The following is a 19,919-nucleotide window of genomic DNA, read 5'->3' on the forward strand; positions in this document are numbered from 1 at the left end:
AAAATATTTCTTAATGTCTTTGTAACAATTGGGTAAAAATGAGAGAAAACATATAATTATAAATGTTTTTTGTGAGTTTTCTCTAAGTCTTTATAAAGCCTTTATGGATCTTAAGCTGTACTTGTAGATTTCTCTTGCTCTCTTTTATTCTTTATTATGAAGCTCTTATAGAAAATTAAGTATTTAGATAGTGCTTGGGACAATTTTCTAAAGAGTGAAATTAAAATAGTTCTTTTGTTTCATGCTCAGGGAATAGAGCTTGCTTAGAATAGAATCTTTTATCTGGATGCATATTTCTGGAATGTAATGGCAGAACTCCTGCTGTGGAGGCTGAGGTGCTGCGATCTCCTCATTTATCCCTAGCAGATCTCAGAATTAGGTATCCAGCTTCAGCGAATCCCTTTTTCTGCTAGGTGGGTCAGGGAGAAGGGCCCTTAGAGCACCAGACCCAAAGGGGACATTGCCTTAGAATAGTCCTGAAGCAGTTAGTTCTAGAGCCACTGTTTCCTTAAAGGTCTGAGACCCAGGGATGACCAATTCCTAGGCCACAACTACTTAGTCCACTTTGATGGGAGGAACATTTTAAATTCATTCAATAGGTTACATGTTTAAAAAAAATTAAACCTCACCGCTCTTTCTCCTCTTTTTTCTCCTCTTCTCTTTTCTGTCTGGGGGAAAAGGGTCACAGTAAATAACAACTTCAAGAAACAGCTTTATATTTCATCATTGTGCCACCCACAGTCTTAATTCTTCAGATTGGTTGGGGACATACTGTTAGTAACTTAGAGTAACAGATTTGAAATAGAAATGCCTTTCACAACCGTTTTAATAAGCATTTTAATTCAACAATAAAATAATTTAGAGGATCATATTTGTTTGTTTCTATGTCCCAAGACAAGAGTATCTAGAGGCCACATTGCCTGCTGAGCTTCTTAGCATTATCGCCAGGTCAGAAATTAGGCATATTAACATGAAAGATGTTCTGCATCTGGGAGCCAAAATATAATGAGCATTGTTAATTTAGTTAAAGAAAAAGACAGCTGTTTAAGATTAGCCTTCTTGTGTATGTGTGGGAGTTAACAGAATAATGTCTCTTTCCCAAGATGTATATGTTTTTCTTTTGCTCATATGCAAATTTTAATTAATGAAGGAATTAATGAGCTAAATGAAATAATGAACCGTTTTATAGTTCAGTTGGAAAATAATTGACAAGTACTCATCTGAATGGTGCTATAAAGTTCTAGAAACAAGATAACTTCCAAAATCTCTCTATACTACGCATTATATTCTGAGTCATAGCTTCCTTTAGTAAAACTACTAAACCGGATACAGCAACTGTTTCCAAAATCAACCTTCATGAAGACCATCGTACAGAGCCCTGGCCTAATCAATGCCTTGCAGGTAAACTATTGTTGTTCTCTGATATGTCTAGATTACACACATTTATGCAGATGTGTATAATAAGATTTCTTTGGAAAATATAGTTTGTATGTTGAGTTTAAACCTCTTGTTAGCATTTAGCTTTCATAAACTTTAACTATTTTTTTTATTCTATTGAAGGGTAGTACCAATTATATGTCAGGCATTTTATTCACTTCATTTCAACTATTTCTGAAATCCCTGAGAACTGGTGTTATTGTGGTTACCACTCCATAGCTGAGGAAACGAGGCTCCTCTGGACTGTAAGATAGTCACAGCATGCCATAAAGGCACAATCTTTTTTTTTTTTTTTTTAACACTTTTTAACCATAATTAACATATAATAAAATTCACACATACCTATACATTTAGGTGACATTTGACAAATGTATACACCCATGTAACTACCACTCCAGTCAAGAACATTTTCATTTCCCAGAAAGTCACCCATTGCTCTTTGCAGTCTCCTTCCACACTCCACCTCTTATCTGATTAGTTTCATCTGTTCTAAAATTTTCTTCATATGAATCACCAGCTATGTAGTTTTTTGTGTCTGCCCTCATCCACTCAGCCTAATGTCTGTAAAAAACATCCGTGTTTTTGTGTTCATCTGTATTTTGTTTCTTTTAATTGCCAAGAGTTTCCAATGTCTAAATGTAGCTCAGTTTTTAATTTTACACCCGTTGATGACATTTAGACAGTTTCCGATTTTTGGCTATAATGAATAAATTCGCTGTATACGAGTTATGTAAAAATCTTTCTGTGGACATATATTTTCATTTCTTAATTATCTAGGTGTAGAATTCCTGGATTGTATGATAAAAAATGTATTTAATATTATAATAAATACTTTCCCAAAACAAAGGCATTATCTTAATCTAGTGATGTTTCCTTACTTCTAGCAACATAATTGTTTGGTAAGCTGACTTGCGGGATAAGGAATGATAACATAATTGGTCACTTTTTTCTCTAATACTTCCTTTTTTCTCTTTAATTTAGAGAATTGAAAAAATAAGGATTAAAGCTCATTCTGTGTGGGAAGATTTTATTCTTTAAGAGGATTTCTGGCAAAGTTTTTTTATTAAAATTCTACATATGCATACAAAACAGAATAGTAGACTTTGTTCAACTTTTAAAGCAGGTTATTAGTCACTTGTTGGCTAGTTAATTTACAGTATTATCATCATAGGTAAAGCAATAATAATAATGGGAAAAGAAATGCCCCAATTTATTCATTACATAAGAATGTGTTAAACAGATACTATGAATAAGAGAAAGTTTTCTATACTGTACATACAAAGATGACATTTTTTTCCTGTAAGAATTGTGTAAGTAGAGAATAAAGTAAGTGCATATATGCAATGAGATTAATATAGGCAATACGTACGTGGAAAGGGCTTTAATAAAGTTATCAAAAAATGTTTTTAGATTCTTAGGGAAGCGGGAATATTTCTATCTCATAGAAGTAGAGACAGTTTCACAGTGGAGATGAAATTTGGCTGAGCCTCATGGAAGAGAAGAAATTTAATGAGCAGATCAGGAAAAGTGCAGTTCCAGAGAGGGAAGGGTGGGTTACTGGGTATAGCTCATCAGAGTCAGGTAATTGAAAACAAGGTTGATGAAATGGAAGAACAAAAGATTAAGTTTAGGTTTATTATTGAGAGAGGTTAGTTTGTGATGAGAGAAAGAGAAGTTCAAAATTAAAATTTCAAAATGTATCCACTTTGAGAGATTATGAAAACTAAAGCTGGGGTGTCATAGTGTGTTATTGAAATGAAATGCGGAGAACAGTCAGTGGCTTTGATTGAGTTTAGAAACTGAGAAAGGTCATTATAATGTTAGCATTTCTAAGTAGCTGGAGATTTTTTAACTTTCAAATTTCGTATTTTTAGTAACTTTACAAACTTGATTATTTTAGCCACAGAAAAAGATACCCCATCATTGATTTAAATAATTTGAGTGATGTACTTTTTGTTTAAGTAAGATACATTTATATATTAATAAAAGATCAATTTTACTCTACCCAGCTTTCTTGTTATGACTTTCATATTGGTAAACATCCATATGAACTTAAACTATATCTTTACTTCAGTTGATTAGATGACATTAATAATTTGGTTTTACTTATTATTTATTAACAAGAGGTATTTTAATATAAAATTCCTTTTAAAATGGAATGCTTTAGCTTGTTGCAACATATATATATATATATGTTTTTTTTAGGCAAGGCAACCCTTGGTTGACCTCACAGATTGCAAGGACCTTGTCAGCTTACAATCCCTTACTATTATCATTATTATTTTTTTATTTTTTATGTTTACAGCACCTGGTCTTCCCAGGTGGTCTCCCATCCAAGTACTAACCAGGCCCAACCCTGCTTAGTTTCTGAGATCAAATGGGATCAGGCTTGTTCAGGGTAGCATGGCCATAGACTAGCTTGTTGCAATATAATGACTAAAGCTACTACCCTTCTACCTCTGGAATCTGATTTGTGGGCATTGTCTACAGGATATTTTATAACTGCAGTAATAAGGCAATCAGAGTTAAGTTCTCAGAGCAGATTAGATGTGCTTATTAGCAATAAAATATAGTCAAAATATGCCAGGCATAAACATATTTTTATGTAATGGAATTACTTCAGCACATAGTTAATCTAAATTAAATGTGTTTATAATTGAGATTTCTGTGTAAGAAAAGAGACAATTTATCTGTTATGTAGACTTTATATGTTTTTAATATCACAGCTGAAGTCTTAGATATCTTGTAATAGTGAGTGAGGTGCCATTAAATGCAGCTGTTCTCTTCTGCTGTGGGTAGAGATATATGGCAAACCTGAAGCAAAATTAGAAAAACAAAAGAGGGATTGCAGGGAAATGGAAGAGAAAAAAATTAGAAGAGAAGAGGAAAGCTAACTTCCTCATATTTTCTCAAGGTTGTTAACCAAAATAGTTTCCAGCCTTAACAGTTATGGAAGTATAGGAAGGGATTTTATTTCTGTCTTAAAAATACCTCTGTATGGTTCAAGGTTTGCTTTGGGGAGTTGGCACAATGCCCCAAAGTCATGTGTTTTGGGGATGTTATATTAATTTGATGCTCATTGGCTTCCTGGTATAAATAGGGAGATAAATACTGCTTAAATAAATAGTGTTTAGGTGCATTTGATATTGTACTTTAGAAAATATATGCATATTTTTTAGAAAAGTGAATGTTGAGATTAGCAAATAAAATGTGCAGTGAACATCAAAGAAACACTACTTATGATAAGAGCTAACCTGTATAATTTCACTGTGTAATCCTCCATTATATATACGTAATATCATTTCAACATAGCTCCTGAGCCCTGTACATCCTAGTCCAGTCTCAAGCATGTCTAATTTTGAAATAGCTATGTTCACTTCAAAAGAAAAATTTATTTGTTTTAGCTTTAAAAATGAACCACTTAGGAAGATAACAAAGTAAGTTTTTGTGGATTCCTCTATGTAGAAGAATCTTAAGATAATTCTTTTACTTGAGCCATAGCTGAAGAGAGCAAATTAAACAGACTGAAAATTGAACTTGAGTTAATTATTCTTGAGTTCATTACTATCGAACCTAAATACATTTTAACTTATAATATCTAAAATGCGTTCTTAAATTTGGCAGGATATATTGTATAGTATTTTACAAATTTCTAAATTCCAAAGGATATTAATAATATGTGGAATTATTCAATTTTTATATTTTACTAAAAACAATAAAACCATTTTCCCCAAATGTTTCTATACTTAATAATGTACATTTCTGATTTTGAGTAACAGAACACTTAAAACAATTAGCTGGACCCATTTACAAATAGCTCTACTTGGAGCAGTTTGTTGCTAGATCCTATTAGCTGATAGGGATAAGATTGAGATGGAAGGATAGATGGTCTAATTTGAAATACTTTACTTCATATGGAACTTTGCCTGAATGCCAGTGCCGTGTATTCAGTATTTGGCCAAATGCTGAAAATCAACATATATTTGCCTTTATCAAAACATTTTGTAAACATTCTACTTAGAATCATAAATAAGACAGAAAGGATGATGGAAAAAAAATTGCTTTTCTAAGAAAAAAAACCCCCACATACTGACATACATATATACATACTCACGTATTTTCTCCCTTTTAATGGCTAATCTGTTTTTCAGATTAGTCTGTGGTTGTTATGAGAGTACAGGGTGAGAGCTGAGAAAGGAATTCTACCCAGAGCATTTCTGATTCTCTTAGTATTTTATGGGACAGCATGAGAGATCTCTTCCAATTGTGTAGGATAAGTACAGCCCACTGAACACTGCTTAACAGCAGTTTACTACAAGCCAGTTATAATGTCAGAAACATTGGAACCTTTTCTTTTCTCCTATATTTGAATAATGATAAGTGCCTTCACGCTGTGTGAGAACTATTGAAGTGTGTTTCTCTGCAGGTAAAGTTGGCAGTGTCTTATATAACTCCACTCAATGGGAGTATTACTTAAACAGCGTGAAATACATTGTCTGACAAGAATTGTATCACAATTTGGAATGATGTTTATGCAAGTCGATAGCCTGGCAGTTATTTGTAGTATAAATAATGAACCTCAGAGGACACAATAGAAAACCCTAGTCTTCATTTGGATATTTATAGTGAAAACTATAATCGTTCCTTGTAGGAGAATAATTTAAGCTCAATTATTTGGTCATAGTCCATCAAGTGTTTATGATGAGGGATAACTTGTCTGCTCTTTATTTCTAAAATAAGATGTATAATATAATAATATGTCACTATTGTTTTCAAGAGTCTAAATATAATTTTCATCGAAATTGAAATATTTAATTGCGTATGTACCTAATGCCTGATTATCAAGTTTTTGGCTGTTATTTATAATCTAACCGCTGTGCCATTCTTTGCTGCTAGTTTGTCATCATCCATCTCTCTTGGTGATGATAGTTTTGCCTCTCATGGTATTTCAGTAATGGTTTCATGGTCTCAGCTGGGCAACATAATAGCCAGATAACCAAAGAGACTGTTTGACTAATGGAATATGGGAATGGAGGACAACAATTTCAGTCCTTGGCAAATTTTTGAAAGATTGCAACTCTGTTGATTCATATTTCCATTCAATGAGTTTGTAGGGACCCCAGAACGAATGTAATAATCAGAGAGAATACTAGATGTAGATACCATTTTTAGCAACAGAAACAGTTGGTATTTGAATCACTGAGGTTATGATATATGAATACTTTACTAGTTATGTGACTGCATTACTTGTGAAAAGGTGTGATTGGGCTCTTAAAATTGGGCATGGCAATTGAGTATTGTAATCTGAAAAGTCTCACCACTTCGATCATGCTTCCGTAAAATAACTAGCATTTCAAGACTTTTTTTCCTTGTGATATATTTGTCTTTATCCAATGATTGCTTTTAAAGTTAGAATCTGGTTGCATACATCTCCAAGATCTTTTCCTTATAGGGTGGGGTTTCTTGAGCAGTGAGGACATCAAAATGTCTAAGAGGCATTGCACAACTATAAGCTGTAGTGTCCCAACAATGGTGGCTGTGAGGTGATTCATAGCTTTTTCACCCAACTTCTTTTGCATCTGAATGGTCAAGTAAAATTGGGAACACATTGTTTTTCAAGCTGAATCTCTTCTCTGTTTTAATAGGAATTATGTAGATAAGTTATAGGGTGGAGTTTTGAGAACTGGAACCTTTTAAGCATTAGGTTTAAGATAAGTAAGAAGTGTTGATGTTCTCCATCTTCCTCAGTTATCTTTACATTTGTGTTTACTCTTACTCTTCACTGTTCTATACCTCCACCCAGATAATTCTTGTTCTTTCTTTTCTTCTCTTTATGTTGGATTTCTTTTCATTTATTCTATCTCATGATGTCTCATTGCTTCTCCTTGCTCTTCCCCTTCCACAAATAGAATATAAATTAAAACCCTTCTTTAGAAACATCTGATAATAGAAGTAATATGTTTATTACTTTCTTGTTACAATTAAAAACTATATATAAGCAAAACAAACAGGAAAATTTTCATAATTTCGTACCAGAAATTGATCGAGTGCTTGGGATAATTGTAATTATATAGAGAAATTTATTCTACCTTATTTTTCTTAGCTATTTAAGAGTTTGTCTATGTTCTCAATTTACAAAGTTATTTTATCTTTTATTTTACTTTCTACTGTACTCTCTTTCCATACCACAAGGATAAATTAAATTTTATTTGCTTTATATATGGCCTAGTAACCTCACTGGAGAAAGAGGTTCCCCTGCCTTATTTCAGGATTTATATATTAAAATATTTAGTTCTAGAGGTAAGGAAAATAAACACTTACATCAGCACTAGTCCTTTCCAAGGGGATTTTAATCTCACCACAACTCCTTTACTGAATGTGTACAGTGTTGAGTATTTCATTTTCTTACAGCTATTTTTATCTTTATTTTACTTTATATCTCTATATTTTTCTTTTTATATCTTAATATCCTTCTTTCATCCTCTTTATTCCCTTTAACCTCATTGTTATAGAGTTATATGAGTCAATCTAGTATGAGAGAAAAGTTAGTTTTGTTATTTTCTGTGGAGTTTGCAAGTAAGCAAAAGTGACTATTTTCCCTAAGCTGATAATGTTTATCAAAAAACTGGTATTATTACTGTAAATTTTCTAAACTCTTAATTCAATTTAGTAAAGTAGAAACCCTGTACTTTAGAAATGTTGGAAAAACCCTCAGAATCTAAGCAAACTTACTTGAAAGAATGTACATACATTTGCATTGCAGTAATGGTTGTGTTTATCTGAAAATTTAATATATTTTTATCATAAAAATCTACATAATGTTGAATTATCTAGAGAGAGGTTGGAGTTAATTAAAAAACATAAAAGAATGTTGGAAGTTAGAATTTGCACATTTATCATCTTCTACTTCTCTTCCAGCTCTTTTCCCTTAAATACTCCCTAGAAAAGCACTTTCACCCAACCCATTGTATTCATTTTCTTCATTCTCTCCATTACACCCAATATTCCCTGTATCGTATTCACAGTGTTGTAAAAATAATGCGAATTTAATATTTCTAACATAGAACTTGATTTGTGACTCAGAGCTTCGTTTGCTTAGAATATACAACTTAATCTAGGGGTTTTCAGGTAATTTCAATTTAATCTAGTAATTTTAAGTGACTTTTCTTTTTAAAACTGAGTCATGGCTTCCTGCTACTTCTTCTGCCATGGCATCTGTGTGCAGGGTGGACATATGTAACATGTTGTTCGGAGAGGGCGTTGTACATTTTGGATAGTATATTGTGATTGCTTCAACTCGTAGAGATCAGAAATCCTTTCTTGTATAGATTCAGTTCCCTCAAAGTAACTTCAGTATTAGCTTCAACCACACATACCATCTAGCCCACAATTTTATCCTATACTGGTTACTTTGCATAGCTTTCTAGCAAATGATCTCTAGCAAAAGAACTGACTCGCACTATTTCTTCAGTGATGGACTCACAAGAGTGTTGCGAGTTTCCCCTGCCTCCCTCTTTGAGAACCACAGGGCACACATAGGATTGTTGTTCCTACTTATGCATAAGCCATATACAGTCAACTGTTTTCCTACTATCTAGAGGTAGCGATTTTGAGTGTCCTGTGTTTTGAACTTTAACATACCATTGACGTCAGTCAATCTCGATAATAATAATAGTCACACTACTACTACTACTACAACTACTATTACTACTATCATCTAACACTTATATTTTAGTTCACATTTGTCACATACTCTTATAAGTGTTAGAAATATATTAACTTATTTAATTCTCAAAATGATGTAGATAGTATTGTTCTCATTTTGTAGATGAGGAACTTGGGGTTAAGTGACGTACTGAAGGTTACACTTATTAGGTGACAGATCTAGATAATCTGACATTAGGTTATGCACTCCTAATCCCCAAACTCTGTGTGGGATTCCATGTTTGACTTTTCTCACCTCTGCCAGTTTTTGTGTCCTGTGTGGTCCAAGGGCTGGTCTAGTCTAGGGGATAGTGATGGTGGACTGTGGAGGAACTTGTTCAGTGGAGAGCAAATTCCATCTGCTTTTAGATACCCCAACTGACTCTCACCTGAATTTTAACCTTTTAGACTCAAAAACCACAGATTTAGAATTTTTATTTGTTGTTTTCTTCCTCCCCCTGTCTCTAATCTCTGATTCTCTTCAATCAAAGAATGCCCTCATAGTCTAAGATTCAGCCAGTACTGGCCACAAGGGAGAAAAACATAACACATTAATGTTTCAAGTTGTTAATTTGTCTAGCACACACTTACCAAAGAAGTCCAACTGGCCCTATATCCTGCAAATATGTTGGTGGAACCTAATGAAACTGCCACTTTTGCAGGTTAAAAATGGTGAGCAGCAGCGATTTCATGTGGCTCAACCTAATATTCCTTCATCAATTTTCTTATAAGTTTCACAATCATTAGAATGATTTAGGCCACTATCATCTGACAACTCGAAAGCATCACAATCTTTTAATGGATCTTCCTGCTTTCCATTTTACCCTCTCCCATTTGTTTGTTATACTTCAGCTAGAGTAAGCTTTATAAAATACGATAGTAATGAGCCACTCCCTGTATAAAATACTGTAATGTTATCTGATTGACCTTAGTATAAAATCCAAGCTCTATTAATGTGGTTTAAAAGTCATGTAACCATACATCCCAGTTAGTATCTGACAGCCCTAGTTTACACCTGCTGCCTCAGCCTAATTATGAAGGGTGTCCTTTTTTATTCTCAAAAGTGGCCTGGTTTGGGTGATGAATTATATGATCATTATATTATATAATCTCCTGCTCTGCCCTCTGCATTTCTCTCCAGCCTCTTCTCTCACCACCTCATCTTTCATATTTTAAATTATACTTTAAGCTCTAGCCACCCTGCACTCCTTTGGCTTTATGGAACATATCGCAGTCTCTCTTAGCTTGGGCCCATGATGGTGTCACTGCCTGCAACACCCTCTGTTAACCTGACTAATACTTGCCAGTTTGTCACGATTGCATTTACATATTTCCTACAAGAAACATTTCCTGATCTCTAGACCAGCTTGAATTTCCCTGTTTTCTGTACTCACATTTGCTCTGTACTTCCCCAGTCTAATTCTCTTCCCACTTAACCATATTTGTATAGAATTTCTGTGCTTCCTTTTGGAACATTAATTCTGGCATGACAGGACTCAGTTTATTCATCACTGTGTCCCCAAGGATTAATAAGTGTTTATTGCTATATAGATGTTATCAAAATCATACATATATGTGTTGAATGAATTTATGAGACAAAAATAATTTTAGGGTGACTTTGCACTTTGACATCTGCTCCTGACTTTTTATGAGAGATGTTGAGAAAATATGAAACACTATAACAAGGGAGAAGATGAGAAAGAGAGACCAGAAAAGAACCAAATATCTTGAGTATCAAGAAAAGAACAAATGGAAAAAAAAACCTGAGAGGCTTTGAAATGAATTTGGACAGACACTTACATTCCATTTCTGATCATCTGGTCTTGTCTTTGCACTGCTGCTACCACTTATCTTAGCAGGGGCACTTAAAAAGCTTGAAACCCATTATATTTTGCCTGCAGTGCACAGACTTATTAGAACATCTTATATAGTACCATAATTTTCAGTAAGCACAGAAAGTAATTATGTTTAAATTTGAGAAAGTATTGGACTAAGATAATCTCTCCTTTTTAAAGTTGGTAACAGTTATGTTATACAAAAACAAAACAGTTTCTGAAATGGTGACTCAAAGTAAGGGCTATTTAAATCGAATTTATAGCATTCACCTCTAGAAAATGAAAACCAGAAAGCTGTTTCTAAGCTATTCTTGTAAGCTATTGTTTGCAAGCTATTGTTGTGGGTTGAATTGTGTTCTCTAAAAAGATATGTTGAAATCCTAATCTTCAGTACCTATAAATGTGACTTTATTTAGAAATAGGGTTTTTGCAGATGTAATCAGGTTAAGATGAGATCATACTAGGTTAGGGTGAGCCCTAATCCAATATGACTGGTGTCTTTATAAGAAGAGGAGGAGAGGCACAGAGATACAAGGAGAAGACCACATGAAGATGGAGGTAGAGATTGGAGTGATGCAACTATAAGCCAAGCAGTGTCAAAAATTGCTGGCTACCACCAGTAGCTTCGAAAGAGGCATGGAATAAATTCTTCCTCACAGTGTCTAAAAAGAATCACCCCTTTGAGACATTGATTTCAGACTTCTAGCCCCTAGAAATATGAGAGAAGACACTTCTGTTGTTTTAAGTCACCCAGTTTGTGGTTATTTGTTAGGACAGTGCTAGGAATCTAATATAGCTATTTTAAATGGGGGAAAAAAATAAGTATATCCAATATATTTGATATTAAAAGAATGAAGATGAAAATAATAGAATGATCAGAGGAATAATTATTTAGGATTTAAATTATTTACCGTGGGTTTTTACTGCTCTTAATCCCACTGCTCTTTCATTTAATAACACAATTATTCATCTGCTGTAGTAGTGTGATCAATCCTAGGCTGTACTATAGGAACCAATAAACCCAAATCTCAATAGCTTAACCTTACAAAGGTTTAGTTCTCAATTATGCAGTGTCCAATCCAGGTCCATCCAGTGACTCAGTGTCCTCACTCTCCATCTCTTATAATGTCTCCAAATCAGCAAATGGCTTCCATGGTTTCAATAGCAGAGAATAAGAGTAGGGCAGAACTGGCATTTCGGTTCTTCAGTACTTTAGCTAGAAGTCACACGCATTCCGCTGATCTACATTTTATCATCAATGAATAGACATAGGCCCCTTCTAACTGCAAGGGTACTGAGAAATGTAGGGCCCACAAAGAATATTTAATGAGAATTACTGTTTCTGCTTAATTATGATGGCCAAAGAAAATATTCTTCAAAATCTATTAAAATTACCCTATCTATTCAATGATCCTAACTACTCTCTTATTATGGTTTCTTTTTATCCTACTAGTAATCTTTTAAAAGCTTCTTTTCACACATCTACAGCTATTAACACGTCTTTTCGTTTCCATGGTGTTATATTTGTCTATACCAGAACTGCTGAAACATTAATAAAACTTTTCATCCAAAATTGTTCCTATTTAAACATTCATTAATGATCAGTTCTAACATGATTGAATTGCTTACAATGATGGAAAAAGAGGAGAAGGGGGATGGAAGGAAGAGGAGGAGATAAGAAAAAGAGAAGAAAAAAATGAAGAGAAAAAAGAAGAGAGAGAGAAGAGGAGAGGAAGGGATGAGGAAGTAAAAATATCCACTGAAGTTTTTAGAGTAAAAGAAACATCCTGACATTTTAATTGTATTATTTTGTCTATCAATTGAATTATCAGTTATTGCAATTCAAGAAAATATACCCCAGGAAAGAATTCTCATATATAACAAACTAAAACTTTATCCAGCATTCTTCTTAGTCTTTAATATAAAAAATTTACACTCCTCTGTTAGGTATTTGTAAGAGCTTAATGCATAAGTGGCTAGGGTGCTCCCTAACTTTCCCCTAGATTTGTGGGTTTAACGCATACAGATGTGTTATTTCCCAGCATGTAGATGATTTATCTGACTCCACTCCAGGCCAACTACCCCTTCACATCAACTCAGTTGCAGTTATTCTTTTTATGATTACATCTTTTTTAGTGAAGAAAATCAACTAGAAATAACACCAAAAAGTCTTTTTTTAACAGAATATACATACTCAAGTCTCACAACATATTTTGTTGTGTTTGCAATAGTAATATATAAATGCATTTCAGTTGTAAAAAGGTTGAAGATAACCTCACATTCATTAGGATGATTACCTTAAAAAGAAAATCATTGATGAGAATATGGAGAAATTGGAACTCTTATATGCTGTTGATGGGAATATGAAATGGTGTAGCAGCTATGGAAAACATTTTGACAGCTTCTCAAAAAATTAAAAATAGAATTACTATATTATCTAGCAGTATACCCCAAAGAGTTAAAAGCAGAGTCTTGAGGAGATATTTGTACACCTAGGTTTGTAGTAGCATTATTCATAATAGATAAAAGATGGAAGCAACCCAAGTTTTTAAAATGGATGAAATGACAAACAAAATACTATGAAATTTTATTTACCTTAATAGAAGAAAGATGATCCGACATATGCGACAACATGTATAGACCTTGAGGACATTATGCCAAATGAGATAAGCCAGACAAATATTGTACATTTTCACTTACATGAGGTACTCAAAGTAGTCACATTTATAGAGATATAAAATAGATTGGTGGTTACAAGAGGTAGGTTGTTGGGGGAGGGGAGAGGATTAGGCAGTTATTGTGGAATGGATACATTTTCATTTTTTTGAGATGAAAAGAGTTCTGGAGATGGATGGTGATGATGGTTGCATAGCAATATGAATGTGCTTAATACTACTTAGTTGTATACTTCAAAATGGCTAAGATAGTAAATTTTATGTGTATTTTACCACTATTAAAATAATTAAACATAGCATCCTCAATCCTAGTGCTCTACCCAGAGAAAATCACTATCTTTATTCTTTAGTTATAAGGTCTTTTTTTATATATTTACATAAATATAACATTCTAATATAACAATATATGGTTTATTCTTTGATTAGTTTTGTTTTTCACATAAATACTATCTTACTGCACATTTTATTCTTCATGTCCAATAATATTTAGGTTAATTATGAGAAATGGGGCAGGAAAACATTCTGGGCCCAAACTGAAGAAGCTTCTTATTCTTTTCTCTGCCACATTCTTTGTGGTCTTAATTCCTTTGGACTGAGACTTTTCCACAGTCCTTCTCTAGTGAGCTATTCTGATGGACTTTTTATTTTATCAAATTTATTAGGGTGAAATTGGTTAATAAATTATATAGGTTTCAAGTGTATAATTCTGTAATACATCATCTGTATATTGCATTGTGTGCTCACCACCTAAAGCCAAATCTCTTTTTGTCACCATATATTACCCTTCACCCTTTTCTACCTCTTCTCCTCCCCACTTTTACTCTGATATCCACTAAACTGTTGTCTGTGTCATAAGTGTTTATTCACTTGTTTGTTTTTTGCTTTCAGTTTTATATCCCACATATGAGCGAAATCATATGGTTCTCAGCTTCTCCCATCTAATCTATTTCACTTAGCATGATAATCTCAAAATCCATCCATGTTGTCACAAATGGCTGTATATCATCTTTTCTTATGGTTGAGTAATATTTCATTGTATATATGTACCACATCTTCTTTATCCAATCACCTATCAAAGGACACTTTGGTTGTTTCCATATCTTGGCCATTGTGGATATTGCTGCAGTGAACAAAACTGAAAGCTTTTTCTTCAAGACAAGGATGCCCATTCTCACCACTCCTATTCAACATAGTATTGGAAGTCCTAGCTAGAGCAATCAGGCAAGAGAAAGAAATGAGACATCGAATGAAGAAGTAAAATTGCCACTTTTTGCAGATGACATGATTCTTTATATAGAAAACCCTGAAGACTCCACCGAAAAACTATTAGAAACAATAAACAAATGCAGTAAAGTTGCAGGATACAAATTCAATGTACAAAAATCCATTGCATTCCTATATACTAACAATGAAATTTCAGAAAAAAGATGAAAAAAAGTTTATTTGCAATTTCAATAAAAGAATAAAATAGGAATAAGCTTAACAAAGGATCTGAAAGACCTATATACACTGGTGGACTTTTTAATGGTCCACCAAATCTAGGATTTCTACCTACTACTACTGTCATTTCTATATTGCTTCTCCTGAAATTCCCTATTCTATGGAAGATTATGTGCCTGTCTATATCTATCCATCATCTATCTATCTATCTATCTATCTATCTATCTATCTATCTATCTATCTATCATCTATCTATCATCTATCATATATCTGTCTGTCTATCATCTAGATAGCTAGCTATCATCTATCGATCTATCTAATCTATCACCTATCTATCTATTATCTATCTGGGAGTGTGAGTAGAATGTTGGGCTTCAAAGGTGAAGTTACATCTTTTCACTGTTCTTCAAAGTGCCTTAGCTGTGAGTCTGTTTTGAATTTCTTTAAAAATCTTTTCAAATAGAGGTTGGAGTACAAATATTAGCCTACTTTAGGCCTCTAATCTTTAGATATGAACAGTTTACAGTTTCATGGATCAGGATATATCATGCCTCAAATGTGTAGTTCCAGATATTTCTGTTACACTTCAATAATAATATGATTTGTTCTTAATATTTAGGGTTTAACCCAAAATGAAGAAATGGAACGAAAAGTTTCAAAACTCAAATACTTTAATAGGCTCCCAAATTAATGACAGCTTATCTTGTTTCATCGTAGGGAAATCCAAAATAACAGTGAGATACTCCATATCTAACCATTATTTTATACTTATGTTGACTCTTGATTAATAAAATATAGGCCATATTTTGAATATTTATGCTCCTTTTTTAAAGTTGGTAATTTTTTTCTAAAATAAATTCAGGAAATATGACTTACCTTCTGAGTCCCTCCCACTTTTTGAAGTAGATAAAGACCACTTTGCCAATTAGAAATATTTAGTATAGTAATAAAGTTCAGAGTTAATAAAGTGATTTAGTATTCAGCAGATATAATGTTGTACTGTTATCAGTAAGACTGTCAAACAAATCCCGGTACACTTAAGCTAACAAAGACGAAATGGAGAATTAAGTATATACATGCTAAATCTGATTAAGGTTGACATCCAGTACGAATACATTCATTCTCTAAGGTATAATTTTTGGTATAAGTCATCAGCTAAGCACAAAATGTGAAGTTGAAAGCGGCAGGACTCAAAGACCTGGTGGATTTTAAGGAACTGAGAATGTTCTATGACTATCAAAATAGGATTCATAGCTGATAATTTGTCTTTACGAAAATGACTAAAGCGTTCCCTGGTTAATACACCAATCACTCTCCTCTCACCTCACACCTTTAAAGCAGTGGCCTTCAAACTTTTTTGGGGGTAAAAAATATATTTAAATCGTGACCAGTTTTCTAACACACACATACACCAAACACACACACAATGAAAATGTTATAAAATGTCTTCAAACAATACGTAGACTTATTACATTCAGTGCATTCCAATATTTCTACTCTATATTCTTTATTTTTAGTACTAGTTGTGACCTACTAAATTTATTTCAATATCCACTCACAGATCATAATAATAATTTGAAAAAAAACCTCCCCGGAGTGTTTTTTATATATTCAACTTCATTTTGAGAATAAAGTAATGTGTGTTGACTGAATAATGGATCACTTCCCATTTACCTGTATAGACAAGTAAAATGTTTCTGTGAGCAGCAATCTTTGTTCAGGAAATTTGCTTGAACTTCGTGTAGGCTTTGCTTCATTAATTTCTAATAACAGTTTATGTCTGTACATGTTAAAGAAAAGGGAAAGAAAAACATTCTTTTTAAAAATTGCAAAACCGTTATCAAATCATAAAGAGATCATCTTTAGCACATCTTTAAGTCTGTGCTTATTTATTATCCTAGTGGAGATTAGCAGTCTTCATATTTACATGATGACCTCTAGGAATGAGATAGAAAAGCTATAAGATTGTATTAACACAGGACCCCTGAAGGATTCAAAATTAATAACTATCACCAAATTTAATACTTAAAATAGTAGTGTTCCTTCTTGAATAACTTTGCAAATTCTTGTCTGCATTATTTTTATCATCGGCAGTTTATTTTCTTCTAGGAATATGAAGCTAATAAAATAAGATCGATATTCTCAACCTTGGCTAAAGAATGTGATACAGTTAATCTAAATGATGCACAATTTGCAGTTTCATCTAAGCCCATAGATTTAAACACCACTTCTATGTCAATGACTCTAAGATTCTTATTTTCATATTCAAACTCTTCTGTGAACTCCAACTGCTAATTTTCAACTGTCCTTTGGATATTTTTACTTGTATATCCCTGCCAGGACTTATAACTTAACATAGTATGAACTCAACAAGTACTCATTCTCTCTTTGAGGTTCCCCATTCTCTCCACCACTACCCCCACAATCAACTCTTTCTTCTCTTATTTTCTAATTTCCACTAAGGACACCAATAGTCTTCCAGGCATAAGTACTTAGAATTATACTAGATCCCTTTCTTTTCTCCGATATCGCATCAATCAGCGAGTCCTCAGTTGAATTTCTAGGGTATTTCTTTTATTCCCCAACTTCTTTCCATCCCTATTGCTTACGTCCTCATTAACTTTTATCTGCACAATTACAATCATCACTTGAAGTAGTCACTGCTGTTCGTGGATATTTTCCATTCTTCTCCTTCTGGGCACGTAGTAGGATTGCACTTGCCCATTCATTTCCTAAAGTTAGACATAGACATAGTCAATGCAATGTGAACGAAGTGACATCTGTTACTTTTGGATTAAGTTCTTTAAAAGTTAATGCGCAATTCACCACGCCGTAGAGATGAATGATCTTCCAGATGGATACCTGAGTACAAAAGATATGGATCGATTCCTCCCATGGACCCCAAAATCACAGGGAGTATGAGCAAGGAATAAATAAATCTTTGTTAATCTACTGAGACTCTGGAATTTCTGGTTCTACAACATTCTAGCCTGTCCTGAGTGATAGAATCCCTTAACTGATTTCTCTCCTTAAAGTCTCTTCCCCCTCCAATTATTCTCTATCATTATTCATTTTTCTAAAATATGCCTAATATAAATTCCTTCTCAAAATCTTCTAGTATTTCTCATTCTTTTCACTCTAGTCTTCATATCATAATGTATACCTCAACTTCCTTTTAAAACAGTTCCTGCTGTTTCTCTAAATGCATACCCACTGAACACTTTCTACCTCTTTTGCTGTTCTGTTTCTGTAATCTAGGATGCCATTTCCTTCTAGTGCTGTTGAAGTGCCTGCCACCTATCCTTAAGTAATAATTCAAATTACACATTTTTTATGAGAGTTTTCTGGACCCTTGTATAAAAAAGGACAATAGGCACATTCCTCATGTCCCAAAGGATTTGAATCTCCATTAAAATTATCATAGTTTTTAGGTACCGTTCTGAGTAGACTAATTCTTTTCAGGCAGGAAATGTTCTTCTTTCACTTAAATTTTATTACACATTCTCTTGCGTGATGCCTAAAAAGAAAATCTTCAAGTTGAATAAATAAATGAATAAAATTAAGATGACATTTGATTTTAAAACTGCCACTTTACTCTTTAGAAATCGTGTGGTTATTGGGAAAAACAATAAGACAAGTATTGCCAATGAATATTTCTTAAGTTAAAAAATATATATGTTATGATAGTCATGTTCTTTAAAATGATCTTAAAAATTATTTTTTCCAAGATCAACTTTGACTTTTTCTCTTTTGTTTGATTTATTTTGACTTTTGAGCATTTCTTCATGACTCCAGTTTTCAAACAATTTAAGTAAATAAAAATTTCTTTAGATGAATGTTATTTTTAAGCTGTTACTTTCCAAGTAGTGTACTTGGACTTTTATTGTAAAATCTATTCTTATTCTTTTCATTTTAGGTCTATTACTTTGTTCTAAAAAACAGCAATTGTTCATTATATTTTTTTCCTCAAATCATTTTAATGCACCAATCATTCTTTTCTGAGTAATGTAAGGACTCAAGCCAATGAATATTTTTCTACATTGTCCTAATTATAATTATTAAAGGAAAAAAATGAAATTTTGTTCTATGATATCATACTTAAATATACCTCTATATATTTTATTGTAAAAATAATCTTCATAGTAATAACCAAAAAGAACAAGATTAGGTCATTCTTCATGCATTAAAAGAGCTTTGCCTTTTTCACTTGGGCCCTTTAGCTGTATTCTCATAAGTGGAACTCAGTGTCATTGACTGAGCTTTTGTTAATGTGAAATCTTCAGTAAGAGTGACCAGATCTTATAAAAATCTCTCCAGTTGTTTCTTTCAATAGTGATTCCTTGAAGCCTGAGACTCAATCACTCAATAAGTGTTTACTGAAAGTTTACTTATATTCATGCCTGAAGCTGTAACTAAAGAGACAGCCATGTATGGGATATGATCCTGCCTCAAAGGCTTATGCTCAAGACAACATTTACATACGTTACAGAGAAGTGTAAAAATAAATGATTAAGTTCTGAGTTGCAGTGGACAGCCTATGAGTAGAAAGAACTGAGAAAAAGGAGACATCATTATGGGACAGGAATGATACAGGAGAATGGTCCTTATGTTGCACCAGGTATCAGTAGGTGAGCATTTGGCGACTGCTCGTGGGATCAGTTAAGGGTCTCCTGGACCTTTGTGGGAACTTCAGGATCTCTAAAGCCAGCCTTCAGCACTTGCAAGTTATTAGGCAAGTCACTAAAATTCTGTGCCTCAATTTTCTTATTTATAAAAATGGGGTTGGTGGTCATAATAATAATAATAATAATAATAATAATAATAATAA

At 33.3% G+C, this 19,919-nt stretch overlaps 1 protein-coding gene and 1 non-coding gene across 3 annotated transcripts in view; one reads left to right on the forward strand and one right to left on the reverse strand.

Annotated features, from left to right (window-relative positions):
• The window catches only part of LAMA2 (laminin subunit alpha 2), a 493,622-nt gene that overhangs the window by 16,319 nt on the left and 457,384 nt on the right, over positions 1 to 19,919 (forward strand). The window lies entirely within an intron of this gene.
• LOC112474449 lies at positions 3,734 to 3,852 on the reverse strand. The gene has a single exon (XR_003044365.1). It is a non-coding gene; the product is annotated as a 5S ribosomal RNA (ribosomal RNA).

This window comes from Pteropus alecto, unplaced genomic scaffold (assembly GCF_000325575.1).
Source record: "Pteropus alecto unplaced genomic scaffold, ASM32557v1 scaffold79, whole genome shotgun sequence".
In the NCBI taxonomy this organism is placed as follows: domain Eukaryota; kingdom Metazoa; phylum Chordata; class Mammalia; order Chiroptera; family Pteropodidae; genus Pteropus; species Pteropus alecto.